Here is a 23,115-nt window from a genome sequence, read left to right as displayed (position 1 = left end):
TGGCGGCGCACTGTCTTCTTGGAAATAGAGATCGTCCGCGTCGTTCTTCAAAATCCGAGGGAAAAAAGTCGTTCAGAATCGTGCTATAACACTCGCTGTTGCCTGCCTCATTTTGAAAGAAATAAGTCCCGATGAAACCGCCATACCACAATCCGCACCAAATGGTAAATTTTTGGAGATGCAATGGTGCTTCCTAAACTAAGGAAGATTTGATCCCAATAGGGACAATTTTGTTTGTTGACGAAGGCCAGAAATGTGCCTCATCTGAGATAATAATCTACAATTTCCAAGCGTTGTACCAAAGTAAAATTAGACATGATGAAACCTTACTGAACATACTGACAAAATTGAGCACAAATCTATTAATAAACATGGCCGTCCTTTGATAGACGCTGTATGTAAGAATAAAGGTGTATACCGTAGCTACTTTTTTACATTGACTGCAATATTTTATAGTTTTTTAGTCGATTAATTACTTTTCTATCGAATTCCAATAAACAGAAGTTCTCTAAATAGTTTTTACCAATAACAAGTCTTGCAATGACTGGCAATGCCTCCGTAAAGTTTCAGTTCTGACAACACACCATTATTTCCGTTCCGTTCAAGGTAAGCGATATTCAATACATATTTCAAGTGTTGACGTCATAAAGAAAACATTAACGCAATGACTGCTTGTTATATATGGCTTATGGAAAATCACACACGAAATAATTTTCCATAGATTCAAAGGTGTGGCGGAAAGTAGGCAATTAGAAGGAATAATCTTTTTTGCCATGTACATATGTATTTATGTATATATCATTTACACGTTTGAGTCGCGTCTATTTGTATATACTATAAATAAATGTTTATGTGTGTTCAATTGAGAATATATATAAAAGTTCCCGTTCAACGCAGTCTAAATTGTTTTAACTTCTCTAATCGTAAACAGTTAAATAAAGATTTCTTGACATTTAATCGTTTACTGACACGATCGCCGATCGAGAGTAAATTACCACCTGTGCCTTTCTGCTACAAATATTGACAGTTACTTAGCGTACGTTCGCATGCCAATTACTTTCTGAGCCAGCTGGCGCCCATCAAGGGGTTAAAATGCAATAACAACACTCTGATGAACTACGTGATCATAAAGTCGATAACACATGCACACATTCCCCATACAAATAACAGCTTGCAGTGACTGTGACTGTGAAACCCACACTAGCCACCATAATAAGTGCAGCTACAGCTATTAATTGCTACGACCACGACCAGGCAGAAGCAGTCCAATTGGGCATGGCGTCTTGCATATCAATAATAAGCGTATTCTTTACATTGTGTCAACTGAGTGGACAATATGGCAACGTTGCGTTCGTTTATAACGCGCTTATGCTTTTGAAAGTGGTCGAGTGCTGTGTTGCAAGCACTGTACTACACAGCACTAACAGTTGTTTTGCGATTGCCTCATTCAACAAGCATTTATGTCTAAGCATATACGGTGGCCCGTGCAGTAAACGATTTGAGCAATGTATCACCTGTTCTTTGCTTTGCGCTTTTTAATTTCTTTTCACGCTCCGTATATGATGTTAATGCAATAAAAAATTCAAATGATCAATTTGGCAGCGCTCCAAATGAGTAGTGAAATATTCAAATGAAGCGACCACTATTTATTTTTGTTAAGCTATTAAACATATTGTATACTTATTATTAAAGTAATTCGTATATGCTGTGTATTGTGGACGTGACACGCCTCCTTTCCACCAAGTGCCACCCATTGCAATAAATCATCATATTTTTTATATTTTAATTCAAATTGCTGTAAAAAGCCAATAAGCTTTTATTGATTGGCCGTAGAAGTTAGGTGCAGCAAACTTCAGCTTATTTCTTTACCAAGTAAAGAAGTAATGCCCCTAGACCCTCTCAAACTTTCTCTGATATGCTATTGCCAAAGTTTGATAGACCACTAAATTTATTAGCATTTATCGAGGTCTAATAATAAGCATAAAAAATATATTTTTTCTAACGCACTATGGAATGCTGAGTTATTTGTGTCGCTTCCTTCTTTGAAAGCATAGCTGAAAAAACTTATATATAAGTATATATTATAGTCATAACTGAAAAAAGTTTGTGATTGTATATCTTTTATGCGAGAATTCACCAAAGAAATATGAGTACTTATAATTTCCATATAATAATAGGGAAAATTGTATAGCTAAAACTAACACATCGAGAATAAAATCCATTCTGCAAAAACGCTCCTGCGCCACCTTTTTCAATATTTCAATATATGCATATAAAGGACCTTTTTCCTGAGAGATACCATTTTCTAACCGATAGAATTTATTATTGGTACGTGAAACAAGGTACTTTATATTAAGTTTACCACGAAGTTTATAACACCCAGAAGTAAATGTCCGAGTCCCTATAAAGTATATATGTATATATATAAATATAAATTATCAGTGTGATGAGATGAACCGATTTAGCCACGTCTGTCTATCCGTTTGTATATACGCGATCTAGCCCCTTGGTTTTTGATGAGGATCATTTGATCGATCAAGTCTCTATATTGAAAACTTTTTTATTTGACAAAGTACCTTCATGCGGAGGTGGCCGCTATCAAGGTGGCGGTAGAAGTACTGCTGCGTAGTGCAGCCTCGTTTGTAGAAGTGAGCATCCACTCCGATAGTAGGGCGGCAATACTAGCTTTGAGCGCGCGAACCGTGCAACAAAGCTAGTCAAGGAGTGTCTGTCCTCTCTAGAGATAGCGTCTGCCTATTTCAACATCAGGCTCGTTTGGGTGCCCGGTCACAGCGGAATCGCTGGAAACGGCAAAGCCGATGAGCTAGCCAGGGGGGCACCTATGCCCCGCTCACATCGGAATGGGATCGGGTTGGATCTCCGTTAGCGTCTTGCGCTCTAGCTTTGGTAGGAGATCTCACTGGACACTGTCCAATGGGCACTCATGCGGTACGGCCTGGAGTACTACCCGATGCTAGTTGCCAAAGTTGCATGGAGGAGGGCGAGGCACTTTCTCCTCCAATGTTCGGCTTTCGCTAGGCTGAGATTGAAATATCTCGGCAATCACACTTTTGGCGGACCTGAATACTTAGCCGAAATGGATCTTGGCCGCCTTAACAAGTTCGTAGTAAGCACAAAGCGTTTCGTCGACTTGTAAGGGTCTTTTGATCCAGATTATAGGAGTTTTGTAGGTATCACAACGGACCGGCGTCTTAAGCTGTCCAAGTGGGATCCTTTTTTGGGATCGACCTCCTAACCTAACCTAAGTCCCTTCATGAAATTTGACACAAACTACACTCGTCAACAAAATTATAAAATTTTTTTCAGATGAAAACTCATATCAAATTTAGAATCTACTGGGGCTACTAAACTATAATATGTGAATGAAAAAACATATATTTTCTTAAAATTTTTCTTTTCTTTCTTGTTGCTACAGAGTATAAAAGTTTTGTTCACCTAACGGTTGTTTATATTACCAAAAACCAATCGAGTTAGATAAAGGGTTGTATATATATAAATGATCAGGATGAAGAGACGAGTTGAAATCTGGCTGACTGTATGTCCGTCCGTCGTATACAAATCAAGCAACAATGTTTATATCGGGGTAAGACTTTGCGTGAATAATACGTTTAAGGTATGCCACCTTGTGACAAAAATTTGTCTAAATCGAACCAAAACTGTTCAAGCCCCTAGGTACTGAATATGTGAACCCAAGTGCCAATAGTTGGCTTTTTACCGAAAATATCGGTCAACATACTTGTAGAACAAGGTGGCAAGATCCACAAAGAAATCTAAAACGAGTATACCACTTGACATCCGAACTAAGCCCTTCCGTACTTGTTGTGTATGATTTCAATATGGCCGTTCCTCTTTTTCCAACTGCTAAACGTCAGACCTCCCGAACTTTGACAGTTGCCTGAGTTCAAGATTTTTTGACGTTTAGCAATTGGGCTCTCATTTCGAGATATGAGTTGGGCATCTTTTTAACTGTGATTGAAACTATAGGTTTATGATAACTGAAATAATAAACATAAGTTTGAGATTTGATATTCTCTAAATATCTGGAAAATACCGCGTAAATGGTGGTCCCATATTTTTTTGTGCATTCTTGTAGATTATTATTCATTTTCAAATTAAATTTTTCCGAAAACAAAAGTTTTCAACCGCTCTAATTTTTTTTCAGCGAAGTTGATGTTGAAATTGCCAGCCAAGATAGCTAATTTCAATTGTATTGTTCAATTCAAACGGGATACTGTTCCAAAAGGTGGGGTAGCTATTTACGAAAATTATAATAATGCTACTAATATTGTGACTCCGAATATTGAATAATTTATTTTTTATTAATTAAATTTTTATTAAATTCCAAATTTTTATTTGCCATTAAAAAAACTGTAATTATATATTATTTTTGAATCACCCTGCTGTCTCTTCAATTGATTTGTTTCGCTTGAGATATGCGAAAATACGCCTAAAAGTATGCAAACATTTTGCGCATACTTGTCATCGTGTTAGGTTTATTTCCGTTACGGAATTTTTTAATTCGGTCGCCGCGCTCAAAGAACGCGATAGGAGCTATGCAATAAAAATTAAAGCAAAGCTTAAAAATTATTGAAATAATTCCAATACTTCCCGACTCAAATTTTTTTGCTTTTTTATGAATCAAAAATATTAGTCACAAATTTTGTTGTATCATTCATCATAGATATTATAATTCGTAAAATAACGTCTGTCTGATCTCGGCTGTAAATTATTTTCACTGCAGCATGTAATTTATAATTTCATATTGATAAGTGTAGTCGTAGTAGTGTATAATATTTCATAATGAAAAACGTTAATACATATGTACAATTAGTTTCATTTCCCACATGTAATTTTCAGAATAAATCATCAAACCACTCGCCTTTGATTTCGCGCAATTAAAACAATTAATCCATCAGCTCAACTGTTCAACTGTCCTACCTCAATTCACAACTCGTAGCTCGATAACGAAACCGTCAGTGAACTTGCTTCGCGGCGGCACATCTCAGCGATAAAATACGAAGCCATGCAATGCACGAATGTGAGACTTGTTTCGTTGAAATTTCACAGACATCAAGATGTTTAACTATTAAATAAATATTATTGAAGTTTTCACGTATGATTTGCCTAATATCTGTTAGCATGCAACGTTTCAGACATTTCGTTTGCCAATTTTTGCGTGTGTGATATATACTTGTATCTAAGAGCGCCATTAATTGCACTTTTATTGCTCAACTCAATTTTAGCACATATTCCACATTGAGTTTGAATGTGAGCACATACTTGCATATGGCACACATATACAATAACATGCACACACAGAGATATTGTTGCAAGTGCGTCTATTTAATGAGAAAGAATTTCAATGGCTTGCGCTATTTATGCCACCGTTTTTATTAGTGCGAGCTATGGCTTTTGTCTAAACTCTTCCGATGTGAACTTTTGAGACTTTCTTAATTGGGTTGCACTTTTACACTTAAGTGTACAAAAGCGTATAGAAACGCATTGAGAGTATTTGTGTGTGGCTGTATTTGCTCACATTCACATTATTGTTGCAAATTCACATTAAAGAACGGAACTGTGGCTGTATATCAAGCAGCCCCACGATTGTCACACAATGAGGTCAAAGTTTTTAAAACATCGAAATTAAATACAATTTGTAAATGCATAAAAAATATTAATATAAAAAACATTATATACATATATTATATATGTATATGCGGAGTTATGTGTGATAAATTTATTGGCAGAGTGATAAATTACTTTTTGCAAAATATTATTTTGTTTTTGTTTGGGAACTTAACGCGCTATAATTTTCAATTTTGCAAAGTACTTTTACCCAGTCCTTCTTTTTAGCTTCGCAGCCACAACTGAAAATGCCGTTGAGAAAAAAAGATCAAAATTATTTATTATACTTAGGAAGTTCTATTTAAATATGCAGAGTTTATTAAGTTTAAGTTGACTTAGAATGGAAAGATGATGTAGAGTGATGTAGTTTGAAACCAATTTAAATATTGTAAACTCAAGCAAATGATTTACAAAATCTATTCTTCCTATGGGTATGAAAACCGAGGATTAAGAGCGCATATTCCTAAAATCACTACTTTGGTTGAAGCCGACTGTTAGATATACTAAGAGCAGCGACTATCATTTTGGTAACGTATATTATTTAATTAAATTGAGTAAATTAGCTTTACACGCGTTATCTATTAACATGCAAGGTTGCAAATAGTATAAATAATAATTAAATTAATATTTGAATGAAATTTTTTAAATTATTTAATCCTGAAAAACTTGATTAAAAATATTTTTTAAATTTTTAGTCAACAATACCTGATTGAAAAACGAAGAACCCGAATACCTCAATTTAATCACAGATCCAAAATTTAAATAAAATTGTTAATACCAAATTCTGGATTGGAAAATTAAAAAATTATATAATTTTTGGTAATTAAAATTATTTTGGTTATCTCTTGAAAGGGAAAGCTTATTTTTAAAAAAATATCAACTCAGTTCCGATATTTTTGTATTATTTATATTTAGTTTCTTTTAATTATAGTATTTCAGTTAAAAATATGATATATTTTAGTTTAAAAAATAAGTTTTCTTATTTGTCACTCCAATGTTTAGATTAAAAGTATTTACTCAATTTTTAATTCCCATCATGTCAGGTTAAAATTTTTAATTTTTATTATTTAATTAAAAAATAAAATTTTTAATCCCAAACATCTTGAATACCTACTTTAATTTTCAATCCAAATTTTTTGAATCAAAAAATTTCTAACTCTGATTACCTGTCAAAAAGTCTCGATTTATTTTGAAGTAATTAAAATAAATGAGTGTTATAGGAACCGGCTGTCGTTAATTATCAAACAAGTCAATTATCAAATTAAGGCCATATTCAAACATATTATAACAAGTGTAGGTTTATTTTAAACTAATTAAAATAAAATAAACAATCATAAATTATGGATTGTGTAAATTTATTAATTTACTAAGATGTTATGTTATTCATGATTTATTCTTATGGTAAATATCATTGTTATCATATAACTCATTTGTATTTGTAATTTGATTTTTTGTTATCAATTAAATGAACTAATGATTTGAAAGTTATTTTCAATTACTTTTTCAGTGTACGTAAAAAAATCATATCCCATTGTTGATTTAATTCAACAGATTATTTCAGTTTATTGTTGGCATCATAAAAAAGACATTTCATCTGCCATTTCGATGAAATGTGAGAGGGTGGCGGTCGAGGAAGCACATTCGCTATACCTCAGCAAGCTTTAGATCAACAGAGAAAAATTGATGTGGCAGATAATTTAAATATATTTTATAATAGCGACCTTCATAACAGAGCGGCACAGAAAGCCCGACGCTGTTCGTTGGATTGCACAGTGAGCCAGCTATGTCTAAAAGTGGTTAAAATTAAATTTATCGACATACAATTTAATGCAATGACTTCTAAATTGTATTGAAGAAAAAATAGTTATTTAATCCAGTTTTGTATTATTCATCCATTGATTCATAATCCAAAATTAGTATACCTTTTTTCTTGCTAACACTGTCAAAACTGTATTACATTTTTTCAAAGAACGATGGGTCATAGAATCGTATTTTACTTTTCAGAACGCTAAAACGAATTTCACGAATTCGAAACGGGTAGCTTAATATCGATATTGTATGATCTGTACTTACTTTGATTAATCTCAATAAAATCTTCATAAGATCAGCAGAATAATAATAGTATTTATGTATATATTAATGTTGATATTTCTCCACTTTTCCCAAGTTTAACAATGTGGAAAATATTATATATTTTTAAAGTGAGTTCATGAAGGTTACTCATTATCATAATTTCATAAGGATTTTTGGACGTGATTTGATAGATGGATGCCGCTAAACTTATATAGATATGTATGTACCTACATACAGCCCACTATCACTTACGTCAGAATATCTACATTGAGTGTCATTCAAAGTTACGCGAATCATCGCACCGCTGCAAATATAACCGCCGCAACTTTTGTTGTTGCGGCAATCAGGCTTCATATACATATAATGACATGCATATAAATTTGTTAAACATTGATGATATATTCAAATTGTAGTGTTGTTGTAATTAATATACAAACTTTGAGGTGCATATGGTCTACCATGGTGGGCGAACACGTCTCCGCAGCGATTGCGCCGGTTCAACAAGTAATCATACATATTCAAACACTAACTTTATACACTTCGCATACAACACACATATGTAAATTGAGGTGCGTAGGTAGATAGTGTTCTTGTGCCACAGATACGTGCGTGTTTAAAAATACATTATTTGTGGCTTACTGATTCTATTACATGGCCAAGTAGCAGTCAAACACACATTTACACAAACAGTAGGCACAAAAAAGTTCACTAAATAGTCGCGCACACACATACATATAGATATTAGACCCAAGTAAAAGGTAATATTTGACAGATTAAATGAAACACGCACATACACAAACGGTTGATAAATGCAGAATGTCGAAGCAGCCGCTGGAACTGCGAGTTCACGTCCAAATTGCAGAGCTGTATTGAGGCGACGACGCCTGCGTTAGGCCCACGTACGCGCGTCTAGGCTATATGACTTGTCAGTGTGACTTGACAGAACGACTGACTGCCAAACGGACTGAAGCGTTCGCCCGAATCAAATTTATATTGAATGTAATTGTCGCTTTCGGTGGACTGGATAGCTGGATTTGCGCGTGTCTGTCGCCAATGCTGGTTGATGGTCAACTGAATTAAGCATGGGGCGATGCAGAGCTGGAGACTCGCTTGTCAGCGCCACACCCACACACAAGCGTATTAAAGCATAATGTCGGTATGTCTGAACAAGTAGATATGTAAATGCCAGCGTTCGAACAGCAGCAGACGCGTACGCGTGCCGCCTTATTTGTAAGCGTGTGTATCAGCGTACGTGTGTGCTTGTGAGTGTCAGTGCGTGTGCGGAAATCGCAAAATAGACGAAACTTTGCGGACACTGCCGGGTCATGTTGCGCGACTGTGGTTCTGGCGCAATGAATTTGCGCGCTAACAGCACAGATGGGTGGTAGACATCCCGGCAGGCCGACAGTTTATTATCACTTGCGAATACTTAACTCAGACGCGGCTGTTTTATGCCTCTGTGTGTGCCACTTGTGCTACTTGGTGCTGTGATGGTGTGCGAAAAACGTTGCGATTCGCTGATGACAGTGACACAATTATCACAATTGCACTTAAAGCTCCACTGACTTACATACTAGTAATCCACTAAATTATATATATATACATGTATGTATACATATGTATATACAGATATATAGAATTATGTATGCATCTGTTTGTCGGTTAATGTGGGATGTGGCATGGCGATTATTTCAAATGTGCGCACACAAGTATTTAGATATCTAAAATCAGCACTGCACATGAGATTCACTGCTCTAGAAGCGCACCGAATTCTTTTTTTCCCCTTTGCGATGAAAGTGTAATGTGCTCAAAGAAGGACATTTCAAGCTAAAATATTAATGAACAAGGCATGATTGAAGCTAACGTTTTCCAAATAACGAATTATGTTTCGAAATTGGTTTTATTTGATATAAGATTATATTATTGCATTTCTCTTGTTGCAAATTTAAAGTAATTGTAATGCGTTTGGTACCATATTGGACCAAATTATTAGTATTTTAAGCCAAATGCATCACTGTACGAAAATGTTACAATGATCGTAAAATATCGCAACACCGCTTCAATGCGTCAGCGGTCCAATAACATCATAACTGATGATTATGATTCTCCAGAAATGATTAGAACTATACGTAGGTTGCCTTTTAAATATTGTGATTTGGCAACCCTAGTGTTGCAAGCCTGCAAATCACAACTTTATCGTAAAGTTTGTAATTTTTGACGTTATACATACCCAGAACGTTTTGACATACGAGTGCTATGAGCCTTCTTTACAGTAACTTAAAATATTCATTTCGACAAAAAAATGGAATTAAATCGCGAACATTTTTGCTAAACGACGTGGATTAACTCAGCAACAGTGGATTGATGAATTTAGTTCAATTTTTGGCCATGAAACTGCTTCAAAGACCTGTGTTCATCGAGGGTATGGTGAATTTAATCGAGGTTATAGATCACACCACTCTGAAGGTCGTCGAAAATGGTTTGTTGTTCCGGACATTATTGATGCTGTGCCCAAACTGATATTGCACGATCGTCATGAGACCTATCGTGAGATTGAGAGATCTATAGGCATTAGTGGGACCAGCATATATTCAATATTACACGGACATTTGGTTGTAAATTGTTCACGTTGGATTTCACACAATTTATCAATCGCTAAATAAAAAGCACGTGTCGTTATTTACCGAGTTTACAATTTGTTGTGTTTGCAGAAATAATTTCATGTTTGGAACATTGCACTTTGGACAGTCTCGATTAGCACTTTAGACAGAGCTTTCGCAGTATTATCGAATTAACGAAAATATCGATTAATCTCTGCGATATATTATAGAAATTCTGAGAGAATCCTTTCCTTGTAATAGTATGCCTGTATGTCGAAAATGGATTGGATCTTATCAATAATTCCCGTAGTCCCCATATACCTAATAGATAATTTTCGAGTTTCCGGCTGACTTTTTACCCCTTATATCGGTCAATATGAGAGTTATCTTAATGAAATTGAAAAAGCGTGTTTCTCTTATAATAATGTATCTATGTGCTTTAAGTGGATGAAATTAGTTGAAAACTTGCCCTAGTACCCATGAATGTAAGTTAATAAGATACAAATTAGATTGTATTCTGTTCATAATTTCGTCGAGTAATGAATGTTGAATTATTTCGCAACATTTAATATAAAGCTTTCCCAACACCTGAAAGTATCTAGTTGGCTTGGATCCTTGCAAGTTGGAAGAGCATAAAATGTTCGGTTATGCTCAAACTTAGCTCTTCCTTACTTGTTTAAATATATAATGTATGCGCCAGTTGGCGCGAAAAGAACGCTTCACAACTATTTTCTCGGATTAATCAGTGTTACGCTCGACTTCGGTCAGCTTCCACTCTGCGTTGCCTTTGCGATTTCCTATGAAAATGTACGCACACTGTTTTGAAGCTTTTTCTCGCATTCGTCAACTTTGCGCTCGGCTCGGCTTTCAGCGACTGCAGTGTGGCACCCTAATCACGTAGCACCGCTCCTTATTTAAGTATTTTACGAATGTGGCAGAATGATACGCCTAGTTTTTGTTTTAGCCAATTTAAGATGTAAGGGGCTTAACTGCCTTCATTATGAAGCTGGAACATTAAAGTAAACTTCAGACCAGAGTTTTACTAAAAATATTATTCCAAACATGTACCTACCACCAGCGAGTGTATCCATTGGATACGACTAATATATGAAGGAAGACTTTATCTAGAATGCAAATCGTTATTATTATCTAAAATGTTCGAATTCGGTACATATCTTTTCTAGACAGCTTAGATACCGTTCATATCCAACAATATGTAAGATATATTAATGAGTATAGGCAGACATGTTATTTGGATCAGTCCTTCTCCCAGAGTCCATATAGATAAGAAGTTGGGATCTTAAAGGTTAGATTTATGTCAACCGTGTATAAAATTATTGATATTTAGAATAGTTGCCAAAACACCAATGTCTATAATTAATATTATGTTAATCATGCTTTAAATGTCTAAGTCGGATATTGAGCTAGATATCTTAATGGAACTAAGTGGTGAGGTGCCTTAGACATATGGCATAAAATAATATGACACTGAAAAAGTACTAACTATTTCGCTTAAAACCGAATAAAAAATATTTCATGAGCTTTTAATTCTTGCTGACTCTCTCTAGCAATCCCGAATATTTACGGATATAACGAAACTCTGCTTTGAAAATACTAAAGTAGGTTTGGTTTACATTCCTATATTTAAAGATTCTATATATGTAGCTTCGCATAAACCCTTTGTAATGAAATAATCCGCTTTAATTTAAATGCAGTAATCAACTGAAAATCAAGAATATTTCTAGGGAATATTATCAACTAAACATTGCAATTATAAAACAAATTTATAATATGGTACTATACGCTATCAAAAGTATGAAATATCTTAAGTCCAAGATGCCACGTTGCGTCATTTAAAATTAACAGTAGTACTTGGGCTAACATAGAAGTGATTGTGATAGAGCAATGCAGATCATGCAACAATCTCAGCCATCTCCATTCGTGAACTTAAAAATGAAATCAAATGGCTTAATGTTAAGAAAGCACCAGGATTCGATCTAATAACAGCTGATATTTATTAAAGCAGTTTACTAAAGCTCATCTATCTTTTAGATTCATCAATTCGTGTGACACATTTTCCCAAAGTTTGGACAGTTGCTGCAGTTGTTATGGTTTCTAAACCAGGAAAGGATCCTCACATAGTATCGTCTTAAAGACCAATTTTACTCAAAACTTTTTCAACAATTAATTCTGCAAAGGTTAAAAGCTTTTATCAATGAATTAATTATATTGCACCAGTTCGGTTTCAGAAACAAGCATTCAACAATAAAACAAAGTCATAAAATAACATCCAAACTGGATAAATCGTTGGAGTAGAAAAAAGTGTGCTCAGCGATATTCCTTGACGTTGCGCAGGCAGGATAATGTGTGGCACGAAGGTCTTATGCAAAAATTAAAATTATGTTTTCCGATTGAGTATTGTGCTCTTCTGGAATCGTATATCACCTCGAGACTCCTCCGTGTAAAACAAGAAAATAAATTCGCCAAATTAAAAGAAATTGAAGCAGGAGTGCCGCAGGGAAGTATAAGGTTGTCAAATATCCGCTTTTTTGCTCTTCATTCAATGCTTTATAAAAAGTGTTACAGTGATCGGATTTAGTTAAAATATGCGCCGTTTTGTTCGATGATCTGTTTCCATCTAGACGGCAACTTCATAATACCTTCCTCGTAGAAGCCCCCCTCCTTATTTGCGAAGAATTCGGACAGCCACTTTTCACAAGCCTCTTTTGAGTTCAACTTCACACCACCAAGGGCATTCGCCATGGACAGGAACAGGTGGTAATCACTTGGCGCTACGTCCGGGCTATATGGTGGATGCGATAAAACCTCCCATCCGAGCTCCCGTAGCTTCTGACGAGTCATCAACGAAGTGTGTGGTCTGGCGTTGTCCTGGTGGAACACTACACCCTTCCTGTTGGCCTATTCTGGACGCTTCTGGTCGATCGCCTGCTTCAAGCGGTCTAGTTGTTTGCAGTAGATGGTAGAATTAAGCGTCTGGCCATATGGGGGCAGCTCATAGTGGATGATTCCCTTCCAATCCCACCAAACACACAGCAAAACCTTCCTGGCCGTCAATCCCGGCTTGGCCACTGTTTGGGACGATTCACCGGCCTTCGACCACGACCGTTTTCGCTTGATATTGTCGTATGTGATCCATTTTTCGTCGCCAGTCACCATCCGCTTCAAGAATGGGACGAGTTCGTTCCGTTTCAGCAGCATATCGCAGGCGTTGATTCGGTCCAGAAGGTTTTTTTGCGTCAAATTATGCGGCACCCAAACATCAAACTATTTTTTGTATCCAGCCTTCTGCAGATGGTTCAAAATGGTTTGGTGACTAACTCCCATCTCCTGGGCGATGTCACGAGATGCCATAAGCCGGTCTAACTCGATGTATTCCATGATTTGATCGGTATTTGTCGTCACAGGTCTTCCGGCGGCTGGCTTATTCATGGTGTCGTTTTTACCGGCTCTGAATCGTCGAAACCATTCCTCCGCGGTTCGAAGTGATAGAGTACCATCCCCCAAAACACCATTAATCTCACGGAACGTTTCTCTAGCGGATTTGCCTTTAAGGAAGGAAAACTTTAAAATAGCGCGAATTTCGGCGTTAGTGAACTCCATGTTTACACGTCTATAACTGTTGAACGCAATATCCAAACTAATCATGCATAGCGTTGTTTTGTAGGTTATGTCAAGACCTTTCAAATTAGGTATAGTGTTGCTAGATACGAGCTCTGGGAAGGGAGATATTGAGCGGAAGGGAGATATTTGACAACCTTATATTTTAGGTACACTTTTGTATACTATGTATGCTAGAGACTTACCGTTAGCACCAAATAGTATGACTGCCACTTTTGCTGATGACACTGCATAATATGCGTTGAAGACACAACAAAAAAAAACTGTGCTACATCTGCAACATGCAATTAACTTCGTAGTCACTTGGACGAAGAAATGGAGAATAAATCTAAATGCTGACAAGTCGATTCACGTGAATTTTACTAACAAAAGAATCACTGATCAACCTATAAGTCTTTTTGATGTCTGTATAACATTTACCAATACAGCAAAATACCTTGGCATTACGCTCGATGTTAAATTACGCTGGAAAGAGCATATAAAGATGAAAAGGATTGAACTTAACCTGAAATTGTCAAAAATGGAATGGCTAATTAGACGAAGGTCAAACCTCTCCATACATAACAAATTACTCTTATACATATATAAACAAATTATCAAGCCGATATGGTCATATTTTGCGCAACTATAGGAAAGAAGATATAAAATTTTAGGCAGAGGCCCACTACAAAAAACTTAATGAACATGAGAATGAGGAAGCGATTAATCTCCTCTTAGACACATGTCTCTCTAGTCGCTTACGCCGAAAAAAAACCTAATTTAGTTGGTAATTAGAATACCAAAGAATTTAGAATTTCTTTGTTCTCTTTATAACCTATTAAAATCAAACTGTTCGTTAGTTTATAAAACTAGTTGTAGTGCTATCAAACATTGTTATCAAAACCAGTAAGGAAGGAACATTATATACTCTCGCTAAGTCAAATGGTATACTCGTTTGAGAAAAAAAATATTAATACTCACTGACCGATATATTCGGCATAAAACTTGGTAGAATAACGAAAAGCATTATAAGAAGTATATGGAAGTTGAGGTTAGTATTAACCACTTTTTGCCAATACCACAGACTAATAAAATGCTCCCACTGTTTTATCATCCAATCATATGGGGGCTAAGTAAAATTTTAACCCGATTTGATCCATTCTTAACGCACAGAAAAAAATGTTATGAGCAAACCACGTTCTCTCAAAAAAGTGAACTATAGTCACTGGGGTCCACATATTCAGTACCTAGGGACTTGAACAATTTTGTTCGATTTAGATAATTTTTGGTCACAAGATGGCATACTTTAAACACAGTATTCACGCAAAGTTTTACCCCGATACAGTCATTGTTGCTTGATTTGCATACTGGAACATGAAAGAATCAAATGGATTTTAAAATGGTGTTATATGTGGTGATTTCGCCCATTTTCGTACTATAATATAGAAATATGAGGGGAATGTTATGTACCGATTTTCGTTGAAATCGGTTAAATAGATCCCAAGATATGGGTTTTCACATAAAAGTGGGCGGTCCCACGCCCACCATCTAATTTTGAACGGTTCCTATAAAGTCATCTCATACCATCCCAGGAATAAAATTTAATGTCTGTGCTTGATTTATCTCGCTTTTAGTAGTTTTTAACAGTACCGTTATATGGGGAGTGGGCGGGGTTGTCACCCGATTTCCCCTATTTTCACACTGTCGATAGAAGTGCTAAAAACATTTGTTCTCAGTGAATTTTGTTAATATAGATTTAGTGATTTATTAGCTATGCACATTAACCTATTAGGGGGCGGAACCACATCCACTTTTTAAAACAAATTTAAACTGCAGATGCCATCCCTAATGTGATCCTGTATATCAAATAAGAGTCTTGTATCTTGTTGTGGAGCTTAGTTATGGCAATTTATTTGTTTTTGATCAATGGCGTTTTGTGGGCGTGACAGTGGTTCGATTACGCCGATCTGCAATACCAACCGTCTTACGGTACCAAGAAATAAAAATGTCCCAAGTTTCATAAGGATATCTAAAGTTTTACTCAAGTAACAGCTTGCACAGACGGACGGACAGCGGGCAGACAGTCACCCAGTCGTGCGAAAGAATACACTGATGAGTAAGTATTTTAAATTTTCTAGCAAAAGTTTGAATTTTTATTAATTCTGTTCAATGTTTTTCAAATCAAATCAATGAAAAACAAGTAAGGAAGGGCTAAGTTCAGATGTAACCGAACATTTTATGCTCTCGCAAAGTCAAATGGTATACTCGTTTTAGATTTCTTTGTGGATCTTGCCGCCTTGTTCTATGTTGACCGATATTTTCGGCAAAAAGTCAACTATAGGCACTGGGGTCCACATATTCACTACCTAGGGGCTTGAACAGTTTTGATTCAATTTACATAATTTTTGATCACAAGGTGCCATACTTCAAACGCATTATTCACGCAAAGTTTCACCCCGATACAATCATTGTTGCCTGCTTTGCATAGTGGAGAGTGAAAGAATCAGATGGAATTTAAAATGGTATTATATGGGAAGTAGGCGTGGTTGTAGTCCGCTTTTGCCCATTTTCGCGCTATGACATAGAAACATGAAAAGAACGTTATGCACCAAATTTGGTTGAAATCGGTGAAGCAGATCTCAAGATATGGGTTTTCACCTAAAAGTGGTCCGATTACGCCCATCTGCAATACCAACCGTCTCACGGTACCAAGAAACATGTCTACCAAGTTTCATAAAGATATCTCAATTTTTACTCAAGTTAGAGCTTGCACGGACGGACGGACGGACAGACGGACGGACAGACAGTTCAACTCGTCTCTTCATCCTGATCATTTATATATATATAACCCTATATCTAACTCGATTAGTTTTAGGTGATACAAACAACCGTTAGGTGAACAAAACTATTATACTCTGTAGCAACAGGTTGCGAAAGTATAATTATAATGTATTTTGCATAATTATTTATATTAGCGGCACTCTTTAAAAAAATATATAACAAAATAAAATGTATAAGATGAAATAAATATGAAGTTCATCGTACGGGGATATTTTTAGCAAGTGAATTCATAAACATTGAGAGATCTATGTATATGTATGAAGAATTCAGAAAGTAAATTTAATTTCGCGGCAGAGAATTCGTTTCTTTGTGCATCGCATATGGTTCAATATATATTTTTAAATGCTTTGTTTGTCTACCGAAAATTTGTTTAATACTAGATAGACATCGCAAGAGATATGGCTCAAAATCAGCTGTCCTCCTACCCGAGTGTATTAAGTACGTAATTGTCACCCAGTGGGTCAGTGCTTCATATTTCTATCAAAACAAAATGTTAAATTCTAAAGAAACTGTATTCTACTAGTGATCACACCTTTTTTGTACCTTGTGGTAAGAATAGAGTTCCAAATGGCGTTTTGAGGTAGGTGGGCTTGTATGGTGTGTGAATTCGTCTACTTTCCAACTATTCGTATAGGATAGGTATCCGGCTTAATTGTCAATAATTAAATTATAAATAACTTAAACACACCTAAAAGCTTTCAAAAATTGTATGGTCAATGAAACTTATAACCCATTCTTATACAACTATTTTCCATAGATTTCAAATCTATTCTCCCTGTTTTTATTTCTTCTAGTTTCAATTTGTAATTATGATACATAAAACTTGATATTATAATCATCTATAATTATAAAGTATTTGAAATTTAAAAATTTTACTAACAAATTTTTAAAAATTAATTAAGTTAGCTAGCCCTAAAAATTACTAAGTTTGGTTTCAAGTCGCTCCTCAATTATGGACAAAATTTATTAACAAAATGAGCTTTTTTAAAAGTCGGATATATGTATGTATATGTATATTTATACTAAAAACACCAGAAATAGCATATTTACATATTAACACTTAAAATTAAGCTTTTTATTGATACTGATTCGATACGATTTCATATTACATAACATACTTATACATGTACAAAGTTTTAAACTTTTTCTGTCAGATATAATCAAGTTATTTTTTCCTTCTCCTGAAAATTGTGAAATGTGATGTTAATTGACGGACGGTTGGTACTGCAGATGGGCGTAATCTGACCACTGCCACGCCCACAAAACGCCATTAATCAAAAACAAATACATTGCCATAACTGAGCTCCGCAATAAGATACAAGACTGATATTTGGTACACAGCATCACATTAAGGAGGGGCATCTGTAGTTAAATTTTTTAAAGTGGGCGTGGTCCCGCCTCCTGATAGGTGTAATGTTTATATCTCCTAAACTGCTAAATAATAACAAAATTCACTGGAAGCAAATGTTTTTAGCACCTCTATTGACGGTGTGAAATGGGTGAAATCGGCCCCTCCCCACTCCCCATATAACGGTACTGTTAAAAATTACTATAAGCGCGATAAACCAAGCATTAAACAAGTCAGCGGCATTAAATTTTAACTCTAGGATGGTAAGAGATGACTTTATAGGAACCGCGTTCAAAATTAGATTGTGGGCGTGGCACCGCCCACTTTTAGGTGAAACCCATATCTTGGGATCCGCTTAACCGATTTCAACCAAATTTGGTACATAACATTATTTAAATATTTCTATGTTATAGTGCGAAAATGGGCGAAATCGGACTACAACCACGCCTATTTCCTATATAACATCATTTTAAATTCCATCTGATTCTTTCACTTTCCACTATGCAATTCAAGCAACAATGACTGTATCGGGGTGAAACTTTGCGTGAATAATGCGTTTGAAGTATGCCACCTTGTGATCAAAAGTATGTAGATTGAATCAAAACTATTCAAGCCCCTAGGTAGTGAATATGTGGACCCCAGTGCCTATAGTTGACTTTTTGCCGAAACGAGTATACCATTTGACTTTGCGGGAGTATAAAATGTTCGGTCACATCCGAACTTAGCCCTTCATTACTTGTTTTTCCAATAGATGGCGTTATTTATCTGTATCTCGCGTTGTGTAAGTCCGATCGGGTTCGGCTAGATGGTGATAAAAAGATGACATTTCGTACTAAAAAATTTTTGTTTGAGCGCTCGTCAAAGAGAAAATAGATATATTTTACAGTTTTTCTTCGATAAGGACGAAAACGCAAACCAGGCGGCTGAAAATGTGAATAGAGTTAATGGACCTGATACTGTAACAGCTAAACATGTGGAATTTTTGTTTCGTCTATTCCGTTCCGGTAAACTCGATGTGAAAGATGCACCACGCTCTGGAAGTTCAATTATCGAAAAAATCGATGAAATAATGGAAATCGCCGGGTCCAAACATCGATTACGATTGTCCAGGACATAAACATTGCACAAAAAACCGTTGGAACCATTTTAATATGGCTGGATACGAAAAGTAATAATTAAAGCATTAAATTTCATGCAAAGCCTTTTTACTACACCTAATATTAAAAAAAAGCGCAAGATTGCTAACATCTGGCTGAAAGAAAACCAACAATTGGGAAAAGGTCATTGTCATCATTCAAGAAGTTTTGGTAAGTATTCTTTTCTAATTACTACAAACCAATGTGGTTGGTTATGTTACTTAAATTGTTCTCATGCTGTCATGTGTTTAACCGTTATGTTTAGTAAACAATGGCAAAAATCATGTAATGGTCAAGGTTAACCGTTAATAATTTTGGAAATCTAATTTAATTTGTAAATTTGTGGCAATCTAGCAGAACATTTCGCATGTATTAGCGATCAGGCACATATTTGAATTAAATATTATATGAAATATTTGGAGTGCCTTACATCGAGAAAAATTGAAGTTTTTTAAACCAAAAATGGATCACTATACACAAGAAGCTAAATAATGGGCGAAAGTGAGTTAAGTCATTCACGCTTGCAGTCATTCATAAATTCCACTACATACCAATATATCCTAATTTACGAGTATGAAATCAATAAACATTCACGTTTGAACCAAAATAGATCTCACGATGTGACAAGCGTATTTCTTAAAGCTTTTCAATAGTAGCTGTCTTTGATTCGCCATTTCTCTGCTCGTTCCTACTCTCTAGTCAAAAAAAAATTACATGTAAAGGCAACAACAAAGTTATCGAGTATAATTCGTACAAGAGAGTATGCGAATATCTCAAAGTGTTATAACCGATTTTCAATGCAACCAAGTTTTCTTTTGCATATTATAGATCAGTTTTCCTATTGTAAATGGTTCAAATCACAAATAATCACAAAATACAAATTTCTATTTTTCATGTATTTTTACAAAGTGATACTTAAACTCAATTATAGTAGTAAATTATAGAAAACAAAAATAAAGGGTTGAAATAAAGTTTTTTAACCCGAAAAAAATAATTTTTCCACTAAAAGAACGATCATAACACTATTGCGCATTCGTTAGAAGACATGTTAGCGCAGGGTTGCATCAGAAGTGTTGAGTTTGAGCAACTGGTATAGTTTGTTCGATTCGCTGGAGAGCAACGCTTGACGAATCGAAGACAGCTAGTCACTCTACTGGCGAATAACCTTGTCAATAGTGAAGGCAGTTTTTATAAACCTAATATTTCTATTTTCAATTTTGCTGATAAGGTTTTCAAAAGAATGTTTTGTATATCAAGTTTAAAAATCATCCAAAATAATATTCAATCTTTAGCCAGTTTTTTCCCAATTTCTCTTTAAACTTGTTTAAAGTTTGGAAGGGCCACAAATTATTTGTGCTTCGCTTGATATTTAAATATAAACTTACTGTTTATGGTTCGTTATAAACTGGAGAAATACTTTGGAATAATATCAAACTTTTAAATGTATCGCTTGTTGTGTTTTCACAACCGCTATATCCATTAATTTTATTGTATTGTATATATGTACATATGTAGTACCTATGTAAGTATATAATAAATATTGGCGTTGCATTGATATTCTTGATGCATTTTGTTACCGATATTTTACTTGCTCTAAAATTTCTTGCACTTATTTTGAAAAATTTTAATTCGTCTAATCATAATGGTGTGAGAATTTCCGCTCATTCATGTCTGTGTGTTGTTATTGCTTTGTTTGGTTGAATGCATATTCTATTAATTATTGTTCTATGGTTTCGTTACGATCGAAAGAGCAATTGTGTTGATGATGCTGATCTACAACGATTGGCTGTGATCGAGAGTTTAGTTTTACGAAGTGAACAATTAGCGCAGCGGACACACAATTGATTTATTGTTGGCAATGACATCACCTTTTGTTAACAAATTACATAATTGGGTTAATAAGATTAAATGTAATTATAAAAACATAAACAAATTAAGACGATTAAATATTATTTCTATGTAAATAACATAATAAAAATATAAGGAACTTATTTATGCTTGCTCTTCTTATATTTTGTATTTCGCTTCAAAATATACTTGTATGTCATAGTGTCATGACATTCCCATTTGGTCGACTATTTTAGAAAAGTTTTACTATTGTGAAAATCACACATTAAAACTTAGAAAAAAAGTTTGTTTGAACATCTGGTATAGGTGGTCCAATTCGCTACTCTACAACGCTCGTCGAATCGAAGACAGCTTATAGTGCTTACTGTTTTGATATAATATTTGTCTAAAAAACTTTCATTTTTTTTAAATATTTATTCCTCCACACCTACGATGCTTTAAGTTGGAAATTAAGATACTTTCCGTTATATGCTCATTGAGTTTTCGGAAAAATACTAAGTAGTTTTAACGTTAGTGTCTTGACACTTGGTTGAGAATTTTAAGACAGATAAAAACGAAATTATAAAATAAAAAAATTAGTGTCAGCATGAAACTAAAGAAGTTTTTTTAGTACAATAATTGCAGTGAAAATATTTTCATAGCATAGTAATAATGCTATTTTACAAATAAAATTTGGAAATTTTTAGTTAAAATACTATTTTTCTTGATTTCATTCAAAATCAAAGAAAACATTTTTGTACAGATTTCACCTTCTTTGTTTTGGTATTGATTAAAAATATTGGATATTAGGTCTAACTGGAAGATTGTCCGAATGAGTTCATAAATGACATAATTTAAAGGAGAGGATTTAGTAATCATAGTTAAAGTAGAAAAGATCTTCATACTTTTTTCAAATCGAATTTTCTTGTTGGAGATATTGATAAATATTGAAATTTATCTAGTTTACCAAATTTATCTTTGAGATGAATGGCATTTCCACTATTTGTTATTATACTCTCGTAACCCGATGCACCTAACCGATGTTTATAACACCTAAATATTGTAGATGCTAGAACTCCAGCAAATATTAAATATGGTGCATGAACACATATAGGGGCATCTTGACAGGCAACTAAAGATTGATAAAAATCTGAATTGCTAGCAATTTTGCAGATGGAGACTGCACATTGCTAATGTTTAGCAATTGATGTTTAATACATTTCATGACTTACATTGCTAGCAATAAACTTTTTGTCATTTCGGTGGTTTGACAGAGCTGTTTTGATTGGCACACAAATTTTGAAGAGGCGACATGAACATGCATAGCTTCGGTCGCATGATGTCAGCATAGATAAAATCCTCATCCTTATAAAATGTTGAAACGATTTTAGAGCTATATCAGGTCGAACATACCTACCCGATGACATTTCGAGAATGAATATTTCATGATAGCAAATGCCAACATAAGAACATTGCTAACCTCAATAAAATAAATAAAAGATTGGTAGCACTAACTTCAGCCAATTTCTGCTAAAGCTAAAACGAACTTTCTCAAGATTAAACAATATCAATCGATATATCTCGTATATTTCATTTCAATCATCTCTGTCGGCATATGTTCCCATATATACGAAATTTGGTTTTGGGTCCGTGAAATGTAAATGTGCTAGTACTTAATTGAACATAGGAAATCTATCTACATCTTGTATCTTGTAGAAAGGTAGAAATGAGATAGATTAATGCGAGTAAGTAAACTACCAAATGGAGCAAATACATACCTTACAAGGGACCTGGAGAAGCTAAAAATTGTATATATGATGTAGTCTCACAACTTAACGAGCATACTATTCAACAATTTCTAAATTTGAATTACCCGAACGTATCTTATGTTCGATTCTGTTTAAAATTCAGTTCACCTTACTTGTTTAATTTTGTATTCAAATTACCAAATGAGAATTAATCACTAATATTGCGCACTTTTCATACATACCTATACACTCATGCCTGCATGTATTCTATAAGTTTA

At 34.8% G+C, this 23,115-nt stretch overlaps 1 protein-coding gene across 4 annotated transcripts in view; it reads right to left on the bottom strand.

Moving 5' to 3' along the window:
* Positions 1-23,115, bottom strand: part of LOC106620199 (scoloptoxin SSD14) — a 39,393-nt gene that overhangs the window by 10,697 nt on the left and 5,581 nt on the right. The window contains exon 1 of one of the 4 annotated variants that reach the window (XM_014238620.3): positions 8,510-8,796. The exons of 2 other annotated variants lie outside the window; for them this stretch is intronic. The gene's annotated coding sequence lies outside the window, so the exon portion shown is untranslated. Of the gene's footprint in view, positions 1-8,509; positions 8,797-23,115 lie in introns of those variants that run through there. One more of the 4 variants, XM_014238621.3, reaches the window with a different exon arrangement.

Source organism: Bactrocera oleae, chromosome 5 (assembly GCF_042242935.1).
Source record: "Bactrocera oleae isolate idBacOlea1 chromosome 5, idBacOlea1, whole genome shotgun sequence".
Classification (NCBI taxonomy): domain Eukaryota; kingdom Metazoa; phylum Arthropoda; class Insecta; order Diptera; family Tephritidae; genus Bactrocera; species Bactrocera oleae.
The sequence above is the reverse complement of the archived record's forward strand: the minus strand, read 5'-3'. Positions and strand labels throughout refer to the sequence as shown.